Source organism: Apus apus, chromosome 4 (assembly GCF_020740795.1).
Source record: "Apus apus isolate bApuApu2 chromosome 4, bApuApu2.pri.cur, whole genome shotgun sequence".
In the NCBI taxonomy this organism is placed as follows: Eukaryota; Metazoa; Chordata; class Aves; order Apodiformes; family Apodidae; genus Apus; species Apus apus.
The window spans coordinates 84,496,468-84,518,213 of record NC_067285.1 but is presented as its reverse complement, the minus strand read 5'-3'; the positions used below and the strand labels follow the sequence as shown (position 1 = coordinate 84,518,213).

Genomic DNA, 21,746 nt, shown 5'->3' with positions numbered 1-21,746 from the left:
ATAAAAATTGCATATAATTTCTGAACTCAGAAAGACCCTGCTCACAAATCAGACTCAAAACTTGTCCCTATTTCATGTCTTAGAAAGACTCAAAAAACAAAATCACAGCCCCATCCTAGTTTAAGAGATTACCTTCTCCACTTCTTTCAGACAAATTAAGGTGTCACTTTGATGCACAGCTCATGTGGAAAAGTAGAAGAGATTAAAAAAAGGCAGCCCTCACAATCCCATAAGGCACATTTCATTCTTTAAATGTGCCATAACTCATGTTGTCTGATTCAGCTTTAGCAAGTCACCTAATACATCTGAGGCAACTCATGTGATTCATTATGGCTAATCAAACATAAAGTACTTCAGCTAATTCTGACCCCAGAAAAGCATATGTTCATCTTATGAATAGCATCTGTGTGCAGGACATTTTAAAGCAGTAGTTAATATGTAAGCAACCTGCCAATAGCTGTAACAAAAAGTGTGTTTTCTTTGCTGATGAGGCTGGGCAAGTTTCTTGGCATCTGTGCCCTCCACTTTTAGAAATTTCATTGACACAGCCTCAGTTGCTCAACAGCTGAGACTTGCCATAGGTTGCTAGAGGTACTTGTTGGTTACCTCAACCTAACCTAACATTACCTCAACCCTGAAAAACAGAACATGATTGCAGCTTTCCTGCCACTCCCCCTTACACTCCCCTTGGTACACCCCCTTGAAGTCTCAAATGGCAGGCCTGCTTTATACAACTGAAGATCAAGTCCTGCCAGAACTTTTTTCCTACTGTTATGGAAAAGCAATAATTCATTTTTGACTCTACATAGCTTTGATCTCTGAAGAGAAAAAAACCAAAACAACAAGCTGTTGCAAAGAATAAAAATTGTCATCCAATGTTCATGTAAATACACTTTTAAATCTTCATACCTATTTTTCCCTGCAAACAGGTAATTAATTATTTACAGAGATACACTACTCTTCTGGGATTTATTTCAAATTATTGTTGTTGTTCAGTCTAGTATAATACAGTGGATTTTATTTATTTACACAGATTTTAAATACTTTTTTTTTTCCTTTGCAAACTTTTTTCCCCTCTGTGTTTTATTTGAAAAGTTTAAATGACAGTCTGTCATGCATCATAAAATCCCTTATTTATCTAGTTGCTAAGTGTATTTCAGGCAGCCAAAACGTGAAGCTTCTGTTCTGCCAAGTAATTCTGTCATGACCTGATGGGTATTAACCTATTTGCAAGGAAGAACGCCTTCATTTTTATGGCATTGGCATTCCTCACTGAATCACTGACTATGAATAACATTGCCATGAAGTAGCTGGAGAAGATAACCAGCCAGTGCAGCTCACAAAAAAACATTAAAGGTACCACTGAGAACCTTTTTTTCACCTTACTTTCCCTGAAAACATTATTAATAGAATTAATATACCTACACCCATAGATAAGTACCCAGAAGCAAACTTTATTTTATAAGGCGTGATATCTTCATTAGGAATATTGAGTCAGTAAGAGAAATATATTCTTTCCCTCTCTTTTTCCTCTTTGCCACCTTGCCTCTCTGGTTTTTTGAGCCTTTTTGAATAATATATTAATGACCAATAAGTCTGGGCTAATAGCCTATATTCTACTGTACACATTATTTTCAATTAGTATTGTGAACTGGACCTTAAGACATGTCAGACTCCAAAAATCAAGAGAGTTGTTTAAAAGTCATCAGGTTTTTCAATGTCCAATTCTATGTTTTTTTTTATTTTCAGACCCTTGTTTTCTGACCCTCACTTGGATCAAGGTATGTGTTTTCCAGGTTTTTCTTTACAATGCAATAGGAGCTTTTCTCCAAAACTCAAACTCAAGATGTTTCAAGACTTACGATGAGATTGTAGAAATTGGTAGTACTGATGCATATTAATATGGTACAACTCTTGAAATCTCACAAAAATCTACAGAGCAGTCTGAAATTCAGAGGAAAAGAGGTGACTATCTCTATACATACCGCCTCCACTATAGGATGGACTTCTCCAGGTTAATTTCCTGTACCACCACAGGCACAGGTGACCACCCTATTCATTCTCACTGACTGGACATTGTTTTTCATACTTCTACCCAGTTATTTTACTTGGTGAAAACTTTTTAATAGCAGACTTACTAAGACTGAACACTGGAAAAATAAGGCTATTTTAGGTGTTTAAAAGGAAAATTACCCATTTAAACTTCAAGACTTTACATTTACTACATGTTCATTTAATATATTAATACTTATCTCTTCAACTGTTCCTCCTATCAATACATCTCACAGGATAATCAATACTCAGAATAGAAACAATTGAAAAAACCAACCCTGTGAAAAGCTGCAAGGTGAAAGGAATACACTAATAGAGAAGCAGAATGTAATTTACAGAATGAGATTTCTATTGCATGACTCAAGTGGAAAATTGAAGATTGGGAGCCAAAAGAGGATGAGCCATCATTTTTTTACTTTCTTTCGTACACGTGATAAAAATCTCATTGCTATTATTAGCTACAGATTGTGGTAATTTTGCTTTTGTACAGTAACCACATACGCAGTGCAGCAATAATAAACAGGGTAACTGGAAATTTCACAGAACTACTTTTGTCATACAGATAACAGAGAGACTAATCTATTCTGTTACACTTAATTATTTTAGTATCTAACTTCTGATATGTAATGTAGCATAGTCAGAGAGAGGACTTAGTACAACTTTCATATTTACAAATCCAGTTACTCTATAAGTACCTTTCAATGGTATTCAGAAGATTTTATGCATTGCACACATAACTTTTTGACATGGATTAGAACATGTAACAAAATGGTTGTCCTGCACACATGCCAAAGGCAAGAGCAAATAACTCCCTGATTGCCAGTATTTCAGTTGAATAGGCTTCCCATTAGTAATATAATTTGTCTGAATATTTGATGTGCATTGTGAAAAAAAATCTTCATGGAGCTGCTTGTGTTAATGATGTAGCTATTTCTTAGTAGGTTGATGACACTCCCTGCTATATCTGAAATATTCAGAAAAGGGAAGATGAAAAATTCTACTGACAATTTAAAAGTAAAAGTAAAAAAAAACACATGGGAATATAAAATGAGTATTTAAGAGAATGGTCCATTATATATTCTTCTGCAGATAAACAGAAAAATTTTAATTCCTCTAAGCCATAAGTTCACTTACGTAGCGCTAACTAAATAGTCACTCCCCAAATATATTTCTGCTCTTCTTATTTCCTCGCATTGGCCCTCTGCATGACCCTATGAAGTAACAGACTCAAAGTTTAAATGATGAATTATAGATGCTTCTGTTGTTTCAGACTTGCAGTTCTGAAGGAGTTTCACTTTCCCTTAGAAAGACAGAAGCTAGCCAGGTTAAAGATCAGATCTGATAGACTTTAGAAAGGAGCTGTACAATGTCCTGCTCTCAGCAAGTGCAACAAAGGTACTTTTGGGTATTACCATACAGCAGTCCAGGCAGTGTCTTACAGTGTAGCAATGGCAGCAGGGACCTCATTCACCTGGACTAACTCCTGTCCATTTACCTGTTGCCTTGGAGCAACAAACTGGCTCCCAACATGCCAAGGAAGCTTTGGTAAATAAACAAAAAATTATTGGGCATGTTTATAGCAAGCACTCCATGACTCTACTAGTTCCTGATTTAGCTGTTTTACAGCTGGGCTGTGAACATGTTTGTGAGCTGCAGTTGTACATTTGGCTGTATTTGTTAGACGTATTCCCTGTGCAGCTGCAAAACCAGCAAACCAGAATTAACTGCTATTTGCATAGATTATGTGATACATTAGTACAAAAGAAACATATAAAGCAAAACTGGTGTGTTTACAAGTGGCTAGCAATAAATTGAAGGCCAACAATCTCAGTCTGAGCAGGCCAAAATGGGAACTGTTCCAAAAGCAGGCACTTTACCTTGGCTGCACAGTCAGTAGGAAAGTACTTCCTACTGAAGAAAAGGAAAGCTGTGGCCATACAAGACTACCAGACCATCCAGAAATACGCTTGCAGAGGTTTGTGACACTGCTGGTTTTTGTAAAGCTGTTGTGGATCTGTAAACATTTCAAGGCCACCACAGTGACTGAGAAGGCAGGGAAAGGTACTTCAGTTAACAGAGCATTGTAGCATAATAAAGGCTGAGATAATATCTGGCCATTTCTCCTGTTTTAGGTGGTGGCATTGCAAAATGTCATTAATATTGGATGTAAATATTTAAATTCACACTTCACAGGCAGGACTGACAGAGGAAGACATGCATATACACACTACTGCATCAGGTGGAATCTTCACAGAAGGAAAGTCCTTTGGTCCAATAGCTGAAACCTATACTACTAATTTTTTAACTGTAAGGAATGTTGAGTTTTGCTGTGGAAAGAACTATATTTCAGACAGAAAAGCTGACACTTAGATTAAAAATAAACAAACAAAAACAACCAAACAACAACAAAAACAAAAACACAATCATAAGGAATTCTATTAAATCTTTAAGTCCTTTACAGAAAAAGAGAGTTCTACTGGTGCTGAAGATGGTCCAGACCTTCACAGGGTTTGCCTGCATTCTTGACAGAACATGGCACTAGTTTCTTCAGGAAAACATGCTGATGTGGAGCAGGTAGAAGCACTGTAGTGCTGGTATAAAATTTTAATGGAAATATGTTAGCTTTACTTTTTGTGAAATGTAAGCTAAGTGACTAGCTTGCACTGCGGATACTTGGCAATGACATGTGAACACTGGTCTTTTTCAAATATTATCTGAAGCAAATATGGGGGACTGCTCATAGAAATTTACGTAAGACTTTACCCCAACAATGAAATAAAGCTTACAGCAGGCTTTACATACTTACAGTATGTAAGTGTGTATATGTGTATGTAAGGTACATATGTACTTAGGCACAAGCAAACCATGCATGGTGATGAGATATCACAGAAGAGAGATGAGCAGGTCCACTGCCAACACTTTAAAAAGTATTCCCTATGATTTGGTATCTTTGGATTATAGTGTTGAAAGGACTTATGTAAGTAGAATATGTGCAGGGAGAAAGATTTATTCTGGCTATTCTTAATGTTAGTTATTCTTAGCATTAGCTATTCTTAGTCAAAGGCTATTCTTAGCCCTAAAATGAGTTTTTTAAGGGATCTAGCCCAGGGGAATGTTTTGAATTATTTAGGCTGAAGGAGAAAGAGGAACAAAAACTCTGCAACCTGTGAACAGAGAGAGCTGCCCAGTCCCAGGTATCTCAAACAAATATGACACCGCTCATAGGAAGAGGCAATTTATTAAGCTGATTGACAACACCAGCATGAAAAGAAGCAGCACTGTACATGTGACAGTCTGGTGCTGTATCCTATCCTGTGGCACTTTTTGCTGCTCTCCGCTAACTTTTGCCTATGATATATCCCAAAAGCAACTTCTGAAGTGCTCTCTATTAGTACAGTCACAGCAGCTCTTTCCCCTTCATTCCCACCACTCCCTGGAGTTTTGCCACATCATGAGCCTCCCAGGCACACACTCCTGAAAGCTGCCCTGGAAAATACATCCAGCCAGCAGTTCCTCCTGCCTCTTAACCCAAGGCCAGGGAAGGTATCCACCCACACCTCACCCTTCTAAAACTGTGTGGAAAGTTGTTTCTAAGGGTGGATCATGAACCCCTGTTAGTTAGGTGATGTTCACACGCAGAACTTCAAAGCACGTGGGCCAAACTCAGGTTAGAAACTCCCGGTAACTGCTGGTAATGAGAATCACTGAATCATAGGATGGAAGGGACCTTACAGAACATCTAGTTCCAGCCCCACTGCATGAGAAACGGGAGTCGCAGGTGGGACTCCGACGGTCGCTCCCCGTCCATCAGAAGGTGCAGGGGGTCTGTGACCGGCCCGAGCTGCAGGGTCAGAGCTACGGGGACTCCCTTTCCCGAGGGACACGGCGGGAACAGCGGCTCGACCCTTCTTCAGGGCTCCGCCGCGCCATCGCGCCGCTCAGCTGCGAGGGGGTGGCCTGGCTCCTGAGGGAGGAGAGGAGGAGAGGGCGGGAAGAGGGTCGGCGGGGCGGGGTGAGGATAGCCGGCCCCGCACGTGTTGGAAGGCCGGGCATGGGGGCTTCTTGAGGGGAGGAGCGCCTGAGCTTTCGCAGCTGAGAGACCCGCCGCTGTGCAGCCCGACCTGCCCTCGCTGCCGGGAGCCGTGCCCGCGCCCCGTAAGTGGTTCCCGTCTCCCGCCTTTCGCTTCCTCGGGACCGGGCGGGCGGCTGGGGGAGCGGCGCTGCCGGGGCCTCCGCCTGGTTCGGACGTGGGGGCGAAGGGGGACTTTCCCCGCTCTGCGGCTGGGGGGACTCTGACCTCCCGACCCCGAGGGAGACGCGAGGTATTTTTAGTGCCGGGCAGCTTGCGCGGGGAGGGGGGCCAGGGGCTTTTCGGCTGCCCTTGGAAGTCTGCCGGGTCTGGGGAAACGGCGCTGGCTTCTCCCCGGAGCCTGGTCGCCGTCCCCGCCAGCGCCCGGCTGCTGCAGGGGCTGCCAGAGGTCTGGTGTCCGCGGGTAGAGACGTTATTGTGGTTGGACTTGATCTTCAAGGTCCCTTCCAACCGGGATGATTCCATGATACTAGAGAGGCACTAGTGAGTGCCGGGCACAGGGGAGAGCTGCATCTGAAAGCTGCAGGGCGAAAGGCGTGGGACCTTATTTGCTGGTGCTGAGGTAGCATCTGCTGCTACTGTGAAGGTTTGGAAGCGTGGATGGGTGAAACTGCCCTCCCTGGGTTTCCAGCAAGCTCACTCAGGCAACTGACTTTTCCTGGAACTGCTATTCGTGCAGTTTTTCACTGGGTCAAAGCGTACAACCACGAGGCAACCTCAGTTCTTCAGTGCATTTTGGGAAGCTGGGGAAATGACGCTTCACTGGTGAGCACGAAGTGGGTACAGGTCCCTAACTGTTGTAAAGCAAGTTTAGGAAATGTAAGATTATTCCTTTCTTCCAACTTTGCATGTTTAGATATAGAAATGTGTTTGAAGTCTATGTCATCCAACGTGTAATGCTACTAGCAGCTGGAGAAAGCTAGTCTAATAAAATAATGTTTTAAATTTATCATATCTAAAGCAACAGAACAAACCTCTTCATTTTGAAATACTGGTTATCACTAGAGATTTATGATACCATTTAGATGTGATGCAAGTCTTGCATCTAGGTGAAATCCGTTAAAAGGACCAAAGTAAGTTAGTTTTGGGGGAGGGATATCGCACCACTTGGTTCTGAAAGTGTCATTTCTCCTGATTGTTATGCCAGTGCTTAACACATCATTCCAGCAAAAGTTACTCACCTGTGAAAGGGACAGAAGTTTCCTGAAGTTGCTTCAAGTATATTACTACCTAACAAGTATTTATTTAAAAAGCTTTCTCTTTGTATTCTTCCTAATTAAAATGAAACAAATACACTCAGAAGCATTCATATGTTTCAGAGATGGGGAATGTAAGACAAGGGATCATTGCATATAGAACTTGTATATATGGAAACAAGCTGGTGGTAGTTTGTTTATGCTAGAAGAACAAAACAAATTCTATTAAAAGTTCATGTAGACACTGTGCAGATTCAGTACACGGTAGATCTTGGATTAGAATTTGGATTACACAGTGCAGAAAATGTTTTGAGTTCTGGTTTGTGTTACCTAATAGCACTAAAGCATTGACAGTAAAAATAGGCATAAGGCCTATACAAGAAGTACACTTATTTTCATTGAGATCTGTAATGTACTATGCAGTCAGACAGAAAAAGACGTGCTGCCTGCCCAACTTCTGTAATGACATGTCTGTTGCTGCTGTTGATTCCATTTGACAAAACCCCTGTCCACAGTATTATTCTAAACCGTATTGGGCTCTAATACAACTTGGGACAGGAATAAAACAACCTCACAGAGACATCAGTATCCATAATGATATCTTTTGAAAGGTGCAGTGACTTTTTGGATGAATGACATGCCTTGTATGTATTCTAACTTTTTTTAAGCTTAAGCTTCTAGTTAACAAGGTAATTAAAGATGACAATGAATTTGGAGTCAATGTGTTATTGGTGCCGTTTATTGGCTGCTTTATAGGGATATTTATTATATCAATAGAGCTGCGTAAATGGCAATGAGTGCAAAAAGACAAATAAGATAAAAGGCACGCAATAATTTAAAACTTTTGGAAAACCTTTTCACTTTCTAAATGTTTTGGGAATGATACATTTTGAAGGAGGAGGCTTCTGTTTGTAGATCACTGGTTGCAGATGGCTGTTAAACTGACCAAACCAGACAGAACTCCTGGGTAGTTATGTTGGATACCATGATTCAGCAGCTTAGAATTCCTCTAGGTGGACATAATTGCAAAAGCCCTACGTATCTTAAGTGAAAAGATGTGAAACTTAATTTTGCAAGGGTAGGGACCAGAAACAGGTCAGAGATTAACTCTGCAACTGTGGGAAGAGACCACACATCAACTTAAGTCAATGTGGTCTTTAGGCAGCTTGAAAACGCACATTGCTTCTACCTTTCTGCTTTCCAGCACTGCAGAGTAGCTGAGAAAAACTGTGACATGCTCATTGTGAAATGAAATGTATTGAAATATGCTGTGAAGATTTAGCTCGTCCTTTTGTGCCTTGGCAGATATATGTTCATTCTGCAGTGGACTTTACGTTTAAGATAGAAGCAAATGAAGGGGAAGGACTGCAAATGATCAAAAATGAACTTAAGTTGAATCTAATTCCCTAAGTTGTCATAAAGGTTGTAAGACAATAAAGTTTTCTCAGCTTTACTATATAGCAGAACTTCATGACAGCTTTGCCATTTATCATGTTACCTTCCTCAGTGTCACAGTGCAGTTCCAATCCTCAGTCTTGTCGATTCTTCAAGCTGTGCGTTGCCTAGTTGGGGTAAAATCACTCTCCTTCTACTGGTTTAGTAGCTAAACAATTTAGTACTGGTAAGTCAAGTGACAGGACCATTGTAACCAAACAGTTGGTTTTCAGAAAATGACGAACGTGTTGTCCTCTCTGTTGGGAAAGCATTTGTGTAAGTGATCTACTACTACAATTCCAGTGAGAGTTTTTAAGGTTACTAGTAAAAGTGGCTTCTGGGATTCCTAAGTTTAGTCATTGCTGACAGTCATCCAAGATCTGCAGTATTATCTTGCCTGATCTCAGAGTTGTAATTTATCTGAGTGGACGTACTCCAAGGGGAAGATAATTTTGCAATACACTGAATATTGTAATTGTCTTCTCAAGTTCCTGCATAGAATTGCATATCTTGTGGAACAAGAGATTTCTGAGTGGATGTAGGATACTGATGGGGAAATGTATTGCATTTGTTTGACCATAGAATGAGCAGTTAGCTCAGGACATCTTGTTCTATACATCTGGAGAAGAAATGCACCATTACCTTGAATAAACATTCTGCTTGCAACATGCTTGTTGCAGATCTCCTAATGTCAAAATATGATCTACAGCAACTTTGTACATGAATATCCATTAGTTCTATCAGTCTCACTTGACCATGAACCTCCGTAGAAATGAGGGTGGGCAGGTTGTAACAACATAAAAAGTTGATAGTCTAATGGCCAGTGTTGGATCTGTCTTTATTAAGTGTAACTAGGGGAGAGGTACTATTAAAATAGCATACATAGACAATTGTCATATCTGTGCTTTAGTTACTGCAGCCACTAAGATTCTGTCCTAGACTGCACAGACTCCCATATATGTGTGAAGGTTGTGCATATACCCACACACACCCCCAACACATGTTACAGAGAACTAAGCATCAAACTAGAGTAGAACATTAGTAGGGTTAAACATAATGACAGAGACTCTCACAAAGTATGTGTCTGTGCACATATAATAAAATTTGTAGAATTCCAAGGGAAGACCTAGCCTCCCAACTTGTAGTCCAGTCAGCAATGAACTCATATATTTAGTGGTATGGAATTAATAGCAATGGGAAGGACATCAGAGCTCTGGTGTCTCTTAGCTCTCATCTCATAACAGCTAGCTACTCTAGTTTGGGTTATGGCTTCTTAAAACAGCACATTATCTAAAACTACTTTACATTAGAATCCAGGACATAGAATGACTTCTCCAAAACTTATGTTGGAAGGCTAGGATCTCTTATTAGTGTTTGAATGGCTGCATGCATCTGACAAGTAGAAGTAAACCAGCCTCACGGTAGGGTAATAGAAGAAACTGTCACGTATAAGCCATGACATTATTGTCATGCTTGTCTGCAGGTTCTGATTCTTTTTCCGTCTTCCACTTTTTCAGTTAGTTTTTTCTACTACACCCCGTAGTTAGTGTAGGTGACCCATAAAGACCTCTGTGCAGTTGCTAGAGAAAGGTGATGTTTGGTGCCCTCAGTTCCCTACGACAGTTCCCATTTCCATCAGAAATGCAGTGGAGTGCACACAACAGCTGCTGTTTCTGATAAGTAATCAGAATGGGCAGAATCAGTGTTGGTGATTTACTATACACTGTAGTTCCCTGTGTCTCTAGTGGCAGGGTGGTTTTGCCTCTTTGTGATGGTAGCATCAGTTTTCAGAAGTCTTGCATGGCTGCTCTCACTAGATTACCTCATTTCTGAAAATTATTTTGCTATATGTACTACCAGAAAGGGATACTACTTTATTAGAGTAATCCAATTGTACTGGTTACTAGAATTTTGGCAAGCAGCAGTTTATCTGCTGCATAAAGGTGTTAACTGACAAAATCCAAGTACATAAATTTTTTTTCCCAGATCTGCAGGGAACTTAACTAGTAATCATAGAATTGTAGACTAGTTTGGCTTGGAAGCAACCTTAAAGATCATCTAGTTCCAGCCCCCCTTGCATCACCTCCCCCTAGATCAGGTTGCTCAAAGTCCTGTCCAACCTATGCTTGAACACTTCTAGGGATGGGGCATCCACAACTTCCCTAAGCAACCTGTTCCACCCTCATGGGAAAGAATTTCTTCCTAACGTCTAACCTAAATCCAACCTCTTACAATTTTAATCCATTACCCCTTGTCGTATCACTACCTGCCCTTGCAAAAAGTCCCTCCCCAGCTTTCTTGTAGGCTCCCTTCAGGTACTGCTAGGCTGATCTAAGGTCTTCCCAGAGCCTTATATAGTTTGTCAGCTGAGATTGAACTGAAGGCAAAGATAAACTGTACCAAGTGGTCTGGCCAGACTTGGCTACCATCTTCTGTGTTTAATATACAACTGCACTTCATATGTAGTATTTGCTTTCCAGAATAAAGTGGGTTTTTTTGTTGAGAAATTAATGGAATGCATTTATTTTGCTTTAAAGAGCATTGTTTATGTGACTCTTTTTAAAGGGGGCGAGGTGGATTCAATGCAATCTAATCATAATTTCCTTTACTGTGAAAACAGTGAATGATATGGATAACCTGGTCTATAGCTGTGTGGCTTCATGTAGCTAAACTCAGCTCCTAGCCCATTTTGTTTGAGGTTAGTTCTTTGTCTGGAGTTTGATTACATACTGTTTGACAAGATGGCAAAAATTATTGCGTTTTTTTGTTTTGTTTTGTTCATATAGTAATATGTGCACTGTGGTTATGGAATAAATAATAATTGAAATGGAATTTGGAAGGGATTATTTATTGTCCTCTTCCCAGTTTCCTTAGATTTAGAAACACCTCCATATTAGTTAAGGAAAATGTAGCATTTGGATATCATGAAGATACACGATTATTCTCATGAGGAATTAAATTAATCCCTTTGAATTCACTGTTTATGAGTAATTTGATGTACTATGGATTTTTGAGCTATGATGGACTATGGAGGAAAGTCCTGAGCTGGGGGTGTCTTCAGGCATTCTGTTTGTGGAAAGCACCTCTTACATCAATGAATTCAGTGTTCTAAAGAATATTATTCAGTAAGGCATGAGTGTGCACTAGGTAAATTGCTATGCTGACAAACTAGTAAGACAAAAAAATTGCAGTTAGCTAGACCTGGATGAATAAAAAGATCCAATATAAAAATAATTGATATGAATTACCAAGAAGCACACAGTAGTTGGTTAGAAATACTATAAAATTTACAATTTTAATATGGACTATCAGATGGAAAAGTCCAGAGAAGGAGAAAATAGTACTTCTTAAAATACCATCTGTGAGGAGTGTTCACTAGTTTGTCTAATAGCTGTGGGCTTTTCATTGTTTCGAGGTGACCAATGTACATGTCCTTGCCATCCCTTGAAGTGTATTGTTTCCTTTCTGTTAGTTTAATTCTCTGCCCTGTTCTGAATTGTTCCACACAGTTACTATGGATAAAGGTTAAAATATATTTTTGAGTTACTTCATAATGTGTTTTGACTCCTAAGGAAGCCAAAGGGGTGAGTTGGTCTTCTTTGTATTCTCACTTTGTCTTTCACACTTCTCAGCTTATTTTTCAGTGCAGTTGAGACTTCTACACTTCATGTTTACATCAATTTATGTGGAATAACTTGATGGTCTGTAGAAATTTGTGCTGGTGTAGACAAACAAACTGTGCCTACAGCCTCATACCCTGACCATGTTAGAGCTAATTGCATCTTTGGAAATAGACTTGAGGAGGTGAAGTATTTTTCCTAAGGTCCATAACTGCCTTATCCCAGTATTTGTATTTTCTGCCTTTTTGTACAGAGCCAGATGAATTCTGCTGTTGTCCATTTATGTAAAAGATGTAAATATCTCGCAGAAAGTAAAGTCAATATCCATATTGTTTTCCAGTACCCAAATGTTTAAAACCAAATCTAGCAGATCTAGTCAGATTTTCTTGTGGTCTAAACAACTCAGTGAGATTTCAGCACATTCATCTTTTTTAGTTGCCACTTATGTGGCAAAAAAGCATCTTAAAAGTTTCTCTTCGGGAGTTTCTTTTCTGTAGCAGTGGTGTCTGAAGGTGAGATGTTGCACAGGGAAGCAATGGAGATTCACATAGTGTTTGCTCCTGAGAATTGGAGCTAGAGCAAGTGAATATCAATACCTTGTTTAAGGCATGCGGTAGAACCCAGATCACCTGAGAACTTCAGGTTTTCAGTCATACTTTTTATGGATTCATGCTCTGCATAAACCTTAAGTTATGAGCCATATCAGATCTGCATAGTTCTCTGGCTTTCATGAAAACTAAACATGTGATGTAAGTAAAACATGGAGTGCTGGCTTGTTTACATATTCTCAGAACATTAAGAATAGGAGTGTACTTTGTGGTCTTTGGTTTTACTCTTGCTGACTTGCTTGCAGAACTTTCCTTTACAATAAAACAAATAGGTTAGAACAATCCTACAGCGGACACGAAAATAATTTAAATGCATACTTCTGCAGGAATGAGTTGTTAAGAAATATTTTTCCCATATGGGAAGTATTGTGACTTCACAGTTAATATGTTCTCTGTTTCTTTCTTTGGCATGTATACTTTATTATCTTGTTCAACTAAAAGCAATACAGCATTGGAGTGAGATATTGCTTGCCTGTTAAGCAACAGTAGTAATAATTTTGCTGAAGTGCATGACAGTCACATCAGAGCTTGAGTTCATGGATGTTTTAGGCTAAGAGCACCATGAGGACTAATTTGTGGTCTTCCAGTGCCCTCCCCAAACACACACATACTGCCCAAAATTATACATCGGGATTTGAGATCTTAGTTTTATTGTAGCTCTGCCAATTGCAATACGATTTTCATATGCAACTTACCTACTTGTCTTGTTAACTGTTCATTTCTCAACCTCTGTTTAGTTTCTTCTTCTGTCTTCTGAATGTCCAACATCTGAAATATCATCTTTTTATGGGAATTACATTTACCAACTTTTGTTGAGACTCCTTTAGATGACAATGAGAAGAAGTTTTCAGGAGTTAAAATATAGATGTTTGTAGGTTATTTGAAGAAACCTTCTCATTTGTCCCATGAAAAGGCAACTTTTCTTACGGTGGTAGAGCCTGATACTGAAAAACACTGTCTGGTAGCAAGTTATCATTTGTTGTGAGGTGTTCTGGTAGGATGACTGCCTTACAACAGTGAGGTATTCACTGTCTGATTTTTGCATGGTAGAGAGAGAAGAAACTGTCTGAGAGAGAAAAAACAGCCCTGTAACATACTTTCCCTAAATGAAGGAAATCTGTTCTAATTGTTTCAACATTTATTCCTTTGTGGGACACTGCTTCTGGGTATCCAGTTCAGAATGGTTTGCAGTCTCCCATGCAATGTCTAACTATTAGAAATATTTTATTAGACCATTTTAGTTTATTACATGCATGCATCTTATTCTGAGGCAACTAGTTTCAACATCAGACTTAATAACCCCATTTTGTATTTCTAATTGTCCCGGATATAAACTTTTATAAACCTTCCTGCAATTTTGTAGTACTCTGTAAAGCCTTCTATGGTGTTTAATTGCCTATATACTCCACTTCATTAGTTGTCTAAGCAAATAATCTTGGATATGTATTAAATAAGGGGGTTTTTTTCTGTTTGACTGTTTTTCTGTCCTGTGCGGTAACAGATGGGTTGCACTTAGTTCAATGAACCAGATGCAAAAAGAGCAGAATTTGCAGTAAAATACTGTTGATGATGCATTTTTATCCACACACAATAAATTAAGTCAGCTTTCTGATTGTGTGAATGTTTACACAATTTCATTGTAACTGATTAAAATATATTCACTCTGCTCTGTGCAACAAGCAGCTCTCTTAGTCTGGTTGGGCTCACAGGTATAGTTTGTGCATTTCTTTCTGATGCCGTGTCAGCATAAGTAGCTCTTGAGTTGTGATCCAAGCTGCTATGTCTTGTTCCTGCTTCAATAACCATCCCTCTGTGCCTGCACAGCTGTTTGTGGTACTGTGCAATGAAATGGATTGGGAAACTAACTATTTTTTTTTTTCCTTGGGATACTTCTGATTAAGGATCAGTTCTTTGTTCCAGTTTATCACATGGCCACACACATGGCTGTTTGCAGATGGCAAAAGAAACACAGGATTACGTGAATGGTGCTCATACTGTTCCCTCGAGGGACAGCTTGGGGTTGGAAGTGGTGTCTGGAAAGAAGCCTGGACATGTAAGCAAAGAAGCTCACTCCTTGTACTTTGACTCCTGCTATATTCAGGGAAACAGGACTCTGGAAACACAGCATGGCATCTGAGATACATGACATTGAATTTCTCCACCTCGCTTGAGAGGATTGTAAACCCTTGAAAACAGATCATGGGTGTCAAAAGGGAAAGTCAGGAGCTGGTGTAGCATTTGCTTTCTAGGGACAGAAGCTTGCAAGAGCTGAACATAGCATCCCCTCTGATGATAAACAAACACCTTGAAAAATTCACCCAAAGACTGGAGGAAGACCTGAAACGGTGACATACAGCAATTCATAGGTATATTCACAGTGCCACTTCTGTGAAGTGGTATTTTCATAAACAAGTAGCGTGGCTGCTGTCCTGAAAGTTGAGAACTTCTGCATTTCTCTTAGCAAATTTAACAAGCAGGATTTCAGGAACAACAACAAGAAAACATCCACAAAACTCAGCTTGGGAAATAAATTTGTGAATTGGATAGCCTGTAGAAGTTATCTGCCTGGATGTAAAAGAGGGTCTGCCAGGGAACTTGCATAATGCTGAATATTTTACCACAGATTTCTGCTTTAGAGGCCCAGGAGGGGAAAGGTTGGAGTGCCCCATCAGAAATACTGCAGTCATTGACTTTAGCATTGTTTTCGACTGATACAGTTCTGCTGAAATTTATTTAGTTTGGTTCAATATTGCTGTTAAATTGTGTAAATTACTGAGCAGAACAGAAAAATAACTTTTTGAACACAGAGGTAGGAGCCATTACAAAAAAACCCCATGTTTTCTTGCCCGAAGATGTGAACCTTTCTATTGTATCAGGCTTTGAGAAATGGAGAAGTGGGGTGTGCTTCAGATCAAGAAGAGCAAAGCTCTAATGTTACATCCCACCCAAGGCTGCAAAATGTGAAGCAATAATAAACTATGCATTCAAATTGATCTTTAAGAGTATGATGCCACACAGGGCTGCATAGTGAGGAGCAGCAGACCATCCTAAGCAGTGAAGAATGGACATAAAAAAAATCACATCCCTTCCTGTATGGGCTGTTTTGCTGGCCTTTGGTATATATTAGACCATTTAGAGAAGCTCTCTTAATTTCTTGTGTGTATCATTGAAGACCTATATCAAAAAAGGATGTCTGAACCATCAGTCATATCTGGATCTAGCTCATTAGTTAAGGTAATATGGCAACATTGCATTATGTTATAGACTAGGAGAAATCAGCAGTGTGATATTGGAGAATTTTACAAATAAAAGTTATCCTGGATGCTGAAGAGTGGGGTTTTTCTTGTTTACTGTAGTGAATCTTAAACCAACAGATGCTGTGTTGCATCAGCAAGGGCATCACCAGCAAAGATAAAGAAGTCATCATCCCAATCTATTCAGCACTTGTCAGGCCACACCTAGAATACCATGTTCAGTTCTGGTCCCCCCTATACTAAAAAGATGCAGACAAGCTTGGGACAGTCCAAAGAAGGGGCCACAAAGATGATAAAAGGACTGGGAAGCCTTTTGTATGAGGAAAGGTTGAGAGAACTGAGTTTGTTCAGCCTGGAGAAAGGAAGACTTGGGGAAGAATTTAGTGCCATATTCCCGTACTTCAAGAGTGGCTACCAATAAGATGGAGACTCCCTTTTTACAAGGAGTCACATGGAAAAGATGACAGGTAGTGGGTGCAAGTTTCTCCTGGGGTCATCCTGGTTGGACATCAGAAGAAAATTTTTCACTATGAGAACAGCCAGACATTGGAATAATCTCCCCAAGGAACTGGTGGATTCTCCAACAGTGAACACTTTTAAGTCTCAGCTTGACAAGGTGCTGGGCCATGTCATGTAAACAGTGTTACTACCTAGAAAGGCTGGACCAGGTGATCTTTGAGGTCCCTTCCAGCCTGACAAGCTATCATAAGTTGGCAAGCAAGTCAGTATCCAAAGACCAAGCAATCCAAAGAACAATCAGAGGACTGTTGTCGTACTACTGTTTTATGTGTGACCTTGGGCTTGTACAGTGTATCAGTTTGCTTTTGGATGGTAGGAAGATGATACTGCCTGGATACCTGCCACAGCCTGTTTGCTATACTGAGACACATACTATGTAATAAAAGGCATATACTAAGCCCTTTGAACCAGGTGGACAGTTACCAGTGTGAAATTTATATCAAAAGGCAGTGGGAGAAGTCTGCTTAGTAATGGTTTAGACAAAGGTTCAGGTAAGGGAGGTTCTCCTTCCCCTCTACTCTGCCTTGGTGAGGCCACATCTGGAATACTGTGTCCAGTTCTGGGCCCCTCAGTTCAAGAATGACAGGGAACTGCTTGAAAGAGTCCAGCAAAGAGCCACGAAGATGTTTAAGGGAGTGGAACATCTCCCTTATGAGGGAAGGCTGAGGGAGCTGGGTCTCTTTAGTTTGGAGAAAAGGAGACTGAGGGGTGACCTCATCAATGTTTACAAATACGTAAAGGGTGAGTGTCAAGAAGATGGAGTTAAGCTTTTTTCAGTGATGACCAGTGATAGGACAAGGAGTAATGGATACAAATTGGAGCATAGAAGGTTTAAGGTGAATATCAGAAAATTTTTTTTTACTGTGAGAGTGACAGAGCACTGGAACAGGCTACCCAGAGAGGTTGTGGAGTCTCCTTCACTGGAGACATTCAAAACCCACCTGGACGCCTTCCTGTGTGATGTGCTCTTGGTGATCCTGCTCTGGCAGGGGGGTTGGACTAGATGATCTTTCGAGGTCCCTTCCAACCCCTAGGATTCTGTGATTCTGTGAAATGAGCATTGGAATTCAGCAGAATTCCAAGTTTGTGTGTTAAGACAAGCGCAGCAGACAGTGGGAATGAGCTTTCATAACAGTCTCCTCCACAAACTGAAAACATTGGTGGAAAATTAAAACTGAAATAAATAAGTAAATAAGCCCCTTGTGTACAAATGCAGCCTCCATAGGTTGCTGTCCTTGTCTTTCTCGGGTGCTTTTTCTTACAACTCACACTAAAATAAGAGAATTCACACAGAAATAAAGACATGCTGAAGGAGAACTTGGGAAATATTTTTGTAGTAGAGCAGAACTAATAGTGTCTATATTACTTCTGTAGAAGCCTCATAATTATGAATTCCAGATCAAGTAACTTGGTATTCCCACCAGGCAGTGAATGCCACATCAGGGTGCAGGGTGTGGTGTCAGTATTCGGTTCATTACACAGAACTTGGAATGGAATATGACTTAAAGTAACTTTCATAACTGTTATTCTCTAAATATCTCTTTTTCCCTAATATGTACCATCAATCCTCCAAACCAAACAAGTTTACTCAAAATGTATTTACCTTTGCAGGTGTTTCTGCCAGTGAAGGGATCAGATTTGACTCATAATAATGAGTTATGCACCAGCAATGCTGCTGCTGCAGTTACTTTCTAGATTTTAGTCTTGCCATTCAGGTTGTTGTGGCATTTCCATGTTCTTAACTTGCCTGACAGCTCTGCATTGCTTGAGAATAGACTTGTCCTTATTCAGAGTTATGGTTGCACCAAAAAGGAGTTTATTTGAAGTCTGTCATTTCACAAATGTTGCAACGGGCATGGCCACCAAAGGAAGCAATGCCACTTGCGTACAGAAGTTTATCCTTCTCTATATGTCACCCTATGGTGATGCTGGTACAAGAACTTTTGCAGCTCTGTAGAGAATTGCATCAGGAAACTAATGTGGGTCCAAATTGACTGTTTCTTGGTACCTACTCAGTATTACTGTCTCCATTTCCCAGTTTATTGCACTTTGCAGCCACAGAAATGTTTAATTTGGCCCAAGGGAAGAAAGATGGAGTGAGCATCCAGTCTGGATACACCGCTAATTTTGGTGGAAATGCCAGCTTGAGGTGTTAGTTCAAATTGTGCCATAATTGCTGATGAAGCTGTGGCAGCACTGAGCTTTGCTGCCAGGTAAGCACCTTTGAGTTCTGGTGGGTTGATTCAGACCAGCCTGCAGCTTTCACAGCAGAGGATTCACTGATCCTGTGTGCAGCAGCAGAGTCTACTCCAGCAACTTGTGCTGCTCTCCAGGAAAACTTGGTGCTGTGGGTTGACTGACTGCACCAGTTGAGTTTTGGTTCATGTGGGAGAACTGGGAGGACTTCAGCTTAGCTTTTGCTTGGTCCCATGGAGTGAGCTGGATGTCAGAGTGCTGTAGGTGCTGTTCTGAAGCACATATTCTCATTTCTCATTTCCTTTCATCCAGAAGGATGTTTCAGTATTGGTCTATGGAGTGTGCCAAAGCACAGTGAATGGTCAGAAGGACTGGGAGAATAGTTTTGAAAATATGCATCTGATCTGAACAAAAATGTCAGTGTAAACATACCAAGGGTGACTCCACTCTGCCTGGACCTGCTGCAATCAGATCCCTGCTCTGGCTGTGGTATGGATGGGGTTTCACTTTTATGACTCCGTTGTTCATTCAGATTGCATTTCAAAACTGATGCATTCACTCTGTTGGTAGTAACAGCCAGAAAGAGAAATAAGATTCTAGCACCATTTAATTACCTATCTCTACCTTGGCAATAGTACATGAAAACTGAGCTAAGTATGGCACCATGAAGTCTAAGTCAAATAAAAACTCTTTTTACTGGACTGTTCTTAATGTGCATGTGTGCTCTGATGAAATTTAGTACTCAAAGAGGGGAATTTCTTATTCCAGACTGACTGGATCTTCAGCTGATGGAGCTTTGCCAAAAAGAGGAAAGTATGAAGACAGTTTTTGAAAGGGTTGCATTTGGTGTACAATGGAAAATACTTGGTCTGCATAACATAAGAGGCACCAAAGAGAGAAAACTGGATGTAAGAATTTAGGCAGGAAACAATCCTGTTGGATTCTACTTGGGCAAACAGTTGACAATTGAAAAAGTAATTCTGTAGGAAGCAACTGGCCAAGCTTGAATTGTAAGGCAAAAAAACCTGGTTTATGGTCTGAATCAACTGAACTGTGTTTAAGAGATGAACTTGGCAATGTTTCCATTCTTGTTTGAAGGTATTAGCAGCAATGGCTACACTGGAATTTTTATTGTCTTGACATAGACAGGAAAATTGATTGCACAGCAATAGGAAGAGACATTAATCCACAATCCCATGTACTTTAGTTGTATTTTGTTGTTTTACCTCTACTTTTCTCATAGTATTTATTGTTCTTAGATTAAACTCTTGGACAGGTCTTGATTCTGAGCTGTGTGTTATCTTAGCACAACTGAAAAGTATTTTTCTTTCACTAACTAGGACTTTCTGGAAATTATTTTGCCATGTGGCTACAATCTGTAGTAAATTCAAGTGCTTTTATAGCAAAGCCCTTAATTTTGAAGGGATTTCAGTCTTTTTGATTATACAGAACTGTTTGAGTTTCTGGATCAAGGATAAAGAATTCAGTATTTTCTTTTTCTTTTTTAAAGAAACGAATTCTGAGTCTTCCTTTCCCTCCTGTTCTGGAGCTAAAACAGCTTGGCAGCAATGTTTGAACATGGTTCCAGTTAAACCAGTTGGGGAACGTAGTTTGGCAGGCCATAATGGAGTAAGGCCAAAGTACATTAGAATTAAGTTTTAAAACCTAATTCTAAGCTAAAATTGTAACTGTAGTGAGGAAGAGTGATGTAAAACTCAAATATGTTTCTCTCTTCCCTTGCCTCCATTTTTCTTTATCTGGTTAGTCAGACCGTGCTAGGCTGCTAGAAACTGTGCTCCAACTTCTTATGAATCTTACAGCTTTTCTGCCTGAGCCTCAGTCAAGTGTGGCTATAAAATTACTTAGTCAACTAGTTATTTGAGAAGTAGCTTACTTTTTAATCATACTAGCATTAGAAAAAAATTTACTTATATTAAAAATTGTGGGGAACCTATAGCATTGCAGACAGCCAATCTTTTTCTTTGCTGTGTCATTTCTTGCAAATAGTTGTATCAAAATCTCTTTCCATCTCCCTAGATACCTTCCAGTTTTGTACAAACACAGCTACTTTCAACTGCTTTATTTTATCTGCTGTTGACTTTAGAAGTACAATTTGCAATATGAAAGGATGACTTTAAAGTTTGTATAAAAGTGATTGTACATGTTTTTTTTTCCCACAGTGAAAACGTCTAGACTTTTCTGAACCTTTGTAAAGCTGTTATCCAGACAAATTAGTTCCATGAATTTGAGCCACATCACCCTCAAGAATTATCCAAATAAATGGGGTCACCAAGTCATTTTACTCTTAGCTGTAATACAAAACACTGCTCGTAATCTGAAAAGCTGACAGATATGAAAAGAAAATTGCTCACCAACTACAGCCCTTTTTATATTTTTTTTTTAACTAGGAAGATTTTCAGTTCATGAGTGTAAAAAATATTCCTCAGCAGAGCAGGCATTCTGATGCATAATAATTTGGGCTCTTTCTGGCCATTGATAACTTGTATTAAGCATAGATATCAAGAGGAATAATTTGTGGCTAACATCTAATGCCAAACCTATGAGTAAGAGTCCATGTAATACCCAGTTATATTTTAAGGGAGATGTTCAGTTCATTTGGAGGAGGAGTGTGTCATACTCCAAACTGCCAGTAGCTTCTCTTTGATCTTTTTTGCTATTTCAGAATTAATACCAATGCCAAAAATTAACTACCCTATATCCATGTCATCTCATCAGGTTTGGACTGTGCTTTCCAAATAGCCTTTTATCCAGCTTTT

At 39.8% G+C, this 21,746-nt stretch overlaps 1 protein-coding gene across 3 annotated transcripts in view; it reads left to right on the top strand.

Annotated features, from left to right (window-relative positions):
• Window positions 1–1,298: 1,298 nt before the first annotated feature.
• The window catches only part of SLC7A2 (solute carrier family 7 member 2), a 62,084-nt gene continuing 41,636 nt past the window's right edge, over window positions 1,299–21,746 (top strand). The window contains exons 1-2 of one of the 3 annotated variants that reach the window (XM_051617190.1): window positions 1,299–1,356; window positions 1,750–1,781. The gene's annotated coding sequence lies outside the window, so the exon portion shown is untranslated. Of the gene's footprint in view, window positions 1,357–1,749; window positions 1,782–6,064; window positions 6,208–6,276; window positions 6,375–21,746 lie in introns of those variants that run through there. The other 2 variants (XM_051617188.1, XM_051617189.1) reach the window with 2 other exon arrangements.